General features: G+C 35.2%; 1 pseudogene; it reads left to right on the plus strand.

Annotated features, from left to right (window-relative positions):
- The first annotated feature begins 5,263 nt into the window (after nucleotides 1-5,263).
- Nucleotides 5,264-6,098, plus strand: LOC102468780 (40S ribosomal protein S4, X isoform-like; annotated as a pseudogene).
- Nucleotides 6,099-6,494: the final 396 nt, after the last annotated feature.

Genomic DNA, 6,494 nt, shown 5'->3' on the forward strand with positions numbered 1-6,494 from the left:
TTCTCTGTCCCTGGCAGCAAAATTTAAAACAGCAGTCTATTTGACCTCATTGTTTCAAATACTTTAATCAAGTGCTGCTCTCTAGCACATTCAGAATAAAGCCAGGAAAAATATTCCTTGCACTGTAGTAGACTTCTGGTCAAATCGGTCTCCTGGAACGCTATACTCCTGTATCTTCTGTACTCCAAGATTTTGTTCACTTCTGTTTAGCCTTCTTACAAGTCTTCTTTATCACCACAAACTTCAGTTTGTTTGTTTTTTTCTAACAGCTTTATTGAGATATATTGGGTCATCAGAAAAGTCATGACCTATTTTTTCTACAGTTTTTATGCAAAAATACATCAGGACTTTTCCAGGGACCCAATAACTCACATATTGTGTAGTTTGCTTACTTAAAATGTAAGACTCAATTTTTTTTTATATTTACAGAAATGTGCAACCATCACCACAGTCGATTTTAGAATATTTTTATCAACTCCAAAGGAAAGCACAAGCTGTGTAGCTATCACCCTCTTCTGTCTTCATTTGCCCCAGCTCTAAAGATCCACTATTATTTCTGTCTCTATAGAGGTGTCAATTCTGAACATACAATATAAATATAATCGTAAAATATGTGGTCTTTTGTGACTTGCTTCATTCCCTTAGCATAACATTTGCAAGTTTCATCTGTGTTGTAGCATATATTAGTATTACATTCCTTTTTTATACTGAAATAATATCCCATTGTATGGATATACCATTTTTTGTTTATCCATTCATCAGTTGATATCACTAGGAATATTTCTTCTTTTTGGCTATTATAAATAATGCTACTATAAATATTTGTTTACAAGTTTTTGTGTGAGCATATGTTTGCATATTTCTTGGGTATATAGCTAGGAATTTCTGGGTCATATAGTGATCTATATTTAACCATATAAGGAATTGCCACACACTTCTCCAAAGTGACTGCACCATTTTTTTTACATTACCACCAGCAGTATATAAAGGTGCCAATTTCTCCATATTTTCATCCACACTTTGTAATTATTTTTCCTTTTCTTTAATTTTCATTATTTCAGTGGGTATAACTTGGTATCTCATTGTGATTTTGATTTGGATCTTCCTTATGACTAATGATATCAAATGTTTTTTCAAATGCTTATGGGGCTATTGTATATCTTACTTGGAGAAATGGTTATTCACATCCTTTGCCCATTTTTAATAGAATTATTTGTCTTTTCATTATTAAGTTGTAATCGTTCATCAAATAGATACAAGTTATTTATTAAATTTACGACTTGCAAATATTTTGTTCCATTCTGTGGTTTTCTTTGCACTTTTTTGATAGTCCCCTTAAAGCATAGCAATTCTTTATTTTGAGGGAGATCCATTTATCTAATTTGTTGTTGTTGTTGTTGTCACTCACACTTTTGGTGTCTTAAGAACTTACTGCCAAATCTGAGGTCAAGTAGATTTAGTTGTATATTTTTTTCTATGAGTTTTATATTTTTAGCTCTTATATTTGGTCTTTCATCCACTTTGAGTAAATTTTTGTATATAAGAGTTCAATTTCACTCTTTTGAGTGTGGATATCTAGTTTTCCTATTAGAGGCTATTTTTCCCATATTGAATAATTTGTTAAACTTTGTTGAAAAATCTTTGATCATATGCATGAGTTTATTTCTGGACTCACAGTTTTATTCCATTGATCTATATGTGTGTACTTATACCAGTACATTTTCTTTATTACAATTGTTTAGCAATAAGTTTTGAAATTAGTAAATGTGAATCTTTTAACTTTGTTTGTGTTCTAAGATTGTTTTCATAATTCAAGATTCCTTAAAATTTTGTATAATTTTGGATCAGCTTGTCAGTTTTTACAAAGACACTAACTAGGATTCTGATAGAAATTGTATTGACTTTCTAGGATCAATTTGGAGATTATTTCCATATTAACATTACTAAGTCTTACAATCCATGACGTAGTATGTTTTTCATTTATTTATATTTTCTCTAATTTCTTTCAAATAAATTTGCAGTTCTCAGAGTATAACTTTCACACATATTTTGTTATGTTTATTCTTAAATACTTAAATTTTTAATTTTTAACTTTTGCAAATTCTTTTCTCTTTTCCATTTTTTTATCATTTTTGATACTATTGCAAATAAAACTGTATTCTTTTGGAGGGTGTGGCTATAGGGCATGTACACTTCCCAGAGAGAGACAGAGAGAGGGAAAGTGAGAAACCACTCCTTCATCCCCCAAGACATATGGCTATACCACAGTTCCTTCTCTTCATTTCTTCTCCTGGAATTTTGGACATGCACACACACATGCCTGGAATGATTTTCAAGCCACTGAGTCCAGAACTTAGACTGTGATCAGCCATGTGGTAGTCCAGCACCTTAACCACCATGCCACTTGCTACACCCCATGAAATTGTTTTCTTAATTTCAATTTCAAGTTGTTTGTTACAAGTGTTTTAAAATACAATTTTTTTTGGATCTTTATATTGTATCCTTCAACCTTATAGAGCTCATTTATTGGTTCTATAGACTCTAGTACATTCCTTAAGTTTATATTTATACAAGATTATGTCTTTGAAAATAAAGAAAGTTTACATTCTCTTTTCCTATCTGAATGTCTTTTATTTCTTTTTCTTGCCCAATTGTTATGGTTAGAACCTGTAGTACAATTTTGCAAAAGCAGATATCATTTTGTTGTTCTTCATCTTAAAGGTCTTCATCTTCCACCATTAAATACAGTGTTAGCTGTGAGATTCTTTTCATAGGTGCTCTCTTTCTCAAGTTGAGGAGGTATCCTTTTATTCCCACTTTGTCCAATATTTTTATTGTGAAAGGGTGTTGAACTTTTTCACATGTTTCTTCTGGATCCACTGTAACAGTCTATGGCTTTTATTTTGCATTCTACTGATACAGTATATTACATTCATTTGATTTTGTATGTTAAGCCAACTTTCTTTTTTTCTTTTTTCCTTTTTTTTTTTTTTTTTTTTGGAGGGGTTTTTTCTATAGGGCGCGTGCGCTCGCCAGACAGATGACAGAAAGCGAGAAATCACCCCCCAGGGGGGACCGTCACACCACAATCCCTTCTCCTCCATTCTCCTCTCGGGATCTTGGGCACGCACGCACACGCACCCGGCGTGATTTTAGGCCACCGGGTCCGGGACGCAAACCACAGTCGACTACATGGGAGTCCAGTGACATAGCCATTACGCTAACTGCTGGTCCCAAGCCAACTTTCATTCTTGGGATAAATCTCACTTGGTTATGGTGAATAATTCTATTTAAATGTTTTCTAAAATGGCTAATGAGTACCTTGATAATTTTTGCATTCACATTTATAGGAGTTGATGATCCATTATTTTACTTTATGATATCCTTGTCTGGTTTTGTTATTATTAAGTTAATACTGTCCTCATAGAATCACTTAATGAGTGTTGGTTCTTATTCTAGTTTTTGGAAGAATCTATAAAGAATTGTTATTAATTCTTTAAATGTTCAGTAAAACTCACCAAACAGATGGCCAAAGCCACCTTCACTAAAGTCGTCTGGACCTAAGTTTTTCCTTGTTTTTTTTTTTTTTGTTCGTTTGTTTGTTTTTAATAACTTATTGATGTGAAATTAACATAATATAAAATAATCTTAATTTTATAAAGACAAATAAACTCAGTGACATTTAGAACATTCATAATGTCATGCATCTGGTTCTATAATATTTCTGTCATTTGAAAGCTGAATCCTTTACCCAATAAATATCAATAGTTTCTCCTTATTACTTCCTTCTTCTAGCCCCTGGCAACCACCAATCTGCCCTCTGTCTCTATGAATGTTTCTATTGTAGATATTGTATGTACATAGAATCATATAATATATGACACTTTGCATTTGTATTATTTCACTTAACATAAGGTTTTCAAGGTTCATCTATGTTGGTATATATATCAGAACTTCATTACTTTTAACAGTTGAATAGTATTCTATTATTCGTATACAACACAAATTGTTTATCAACTCTTCTGTTGATTGATATTTGGGCTATTTCTACATTTTTGCTATTTTGAATAATGTTGCTATAAACATACATGTACTTGGCTGAGTACCTGTCTTTTTCTTTTTTTTTTCTTAAGAGAAATTTTTACTCTAGGGAGCATATACTCACTGGAGAGACAGATAGAGACAGAGAGACAGAAAGCAAGAAATCCCCCTCCAGGGATGATGGCCACATTGCAATCTCTTCTCCTCTATTCTCTTGGGATTTGAGGTATACATGCACATACACCCAATGTGAGTTTTAAGCCACCAGGTTCGGACTCAAACCACAGTCGACTACATGGGAGTCCAACAACATAACCATTACACCACCTGCTGGTCCCCATCAAGTCAACTTTAACTCTTTGCTTTCTTTGGTATTTCACATTTATTCTATGGAAATCATGAAGCTCCACCATAAAAGTAAATCTAGAATTGGCCACTTCTGAACACCTGCATTCTTAGCATGCTGGTTGAAACCATTATCTCCACTCAGATTATTTTAGTAACTTTCTACTTAACAGCATAGTCTTTCTGTTTCTACTCTTGCTCTTCTCCTATTCATTTCCCACGAAGCAGCCAAAGAACTTCTATTATAAAATAAGTTCATTCAGTTCCTTTCTTTGCTGAGAATCCTCCAACAGTTTCCCATCTCATTTAAGGTAAATGGAAGTCTTTTTAGGGTTCATAAGCTCTACTCAATCTGATGTCCATCTGCTGTAACTCTCAGATTTTACCTACTTTTACTCTCATACTCTGCCCTTATCTGCTGACCTCCTTACTATTTCTAGAATACAGCGGGCATCCTGCCACTCACGGATCTGCCCTTGCTGTTTCCTCTTTTTGACATGTTCCTCGCTCCTTCTACCTCATCACCTTTAAATTTTCACACAAAAAATGTTCCCCCACTAGGCCTTACTTAGATGCCTTATCCAACATTTTAAAGTCAACAGAAAACCTCAGGGTGTCAATAGTGAAAAGGAAACTCTATGTCTGAGTATTGAAACATGTAAAACTGGGAAGCTAAGAGGAGTATCAGAACTTCATCTTAACCTCAATGGCCAGAATTTTGAATTCCATAAAAATGGAGAGATAGAAAATAGGGTTCTATATGTATGTGAGATACGGTTCTACCTGAAATTGATAACTATGCATGAAGTCAGGAAATGCAAAGGAAACACCTATGCATGAAAACAGGACAACAGCTCTTTTTGTTCCTAGCGCAGCCATGGCTCGAGGCCCTAAGAAACATCTGAAGTGGATTGCAGCTCCAAAACATTGGAAGCTAGATGAAGTGATTGATGTGTTTGCCCCTCGTCCATCCACTGGTCCCCACAAGCTGAGAGAATGTCTTCCTCTCATCATTTTCCTAAGGAACAGACTTAAGTATGCTATAACAGGAGATGAAGTAAAGAAGATCTGCATGCAGCCGTTCATTAAGATCAATGGCACAGTCCGTACTGACATAACCTACCCTGCTGGGTTTGTGGATGTCATCAGCATTGACAAGACCAGGGAGAATTTCCATCTGATCTAAGACACCAAGGGTCATTTTGCTGTCCATTGTGTTACACCTGAGGAGACCAAGTACAAGTTGTGAAATGTGAGAAAAATATTTGTGGGCACAAAAGGAATCCTTCTTTTGGTGACGCATGAAGCTCAGACCATCCACTACCCAGATCCTCTCATCAAGGTGAATGACACCATTCAGATTGATTTGGAGACTGGCAAGATTACTGATTTTATCAAGTTTGATACTGGTAACCTGTGTATGATGACAGGAGGTGCTAACTTGGGAAGAATTGGTGTGATCACCAACAGAGAGAAATATCCTGGCTCTTTCGATATGGTTCATGTGAAAGATGCCAATGGCAACAGCTTTGACACTCGGCTCTCCAACATTTTTGCTATTGGCAAAGGTAACAAGCCATGGATTTCTCTTCTCTGGGGAAAAGGTGTCCGCCTCACCATTGCCAAAGAGAGAGACAAGAGACTGGCAGCCAAACAGAGCAGTGGGTGAAATGGTCTCTAGATTTTATGTTGGAGAGGTCTTCATACTTAACTAAAGATGATATAGCATAATAAACATAAAAAATAAAACAGGACAACAGTCCACAGAAGCAAGAAAATGCTATTGGACATCTTTTGTCTGTGCAGTTTGTGTGTGATCCAATGAGGCAGGGAACTGATAGGATTATTGAGGAAACTTAAGCACCCAAGGGTGATTTGGGTAGAAGACATTGTACCTATAAAATACCATGATTGGTTTGCTCTCAGACCTGGCTTTGCTACTTGTCACATACGTGGTCTTGCATTATCTTTTACTCTTTCTGAACCTTAGTTTACTTATTTGCAATATGAGAAAAGAAACCCCTGCCATACGCATCTCATATTTTTGTTTGTTTGTGTAGCACAATATAAAGCCACTATGCAAAGTAAAAAACATCATCTAGATGCCC

Source organism: Tupaia chinensis, unplaced genomic scaffold (genome assembly GCF_000334495.1).
Source record: "Tupaia chinensis unplaced genomic scaffold, TupChi_1.0 Scaffold000513_1, whole genome shotgun sequence".
Lineage (NCBI taxonomy): Eukaryota > Metazoa > Chordata > Mammalia > Scandentia > Tupaiidae > Tupaia > Tupaia belangeri.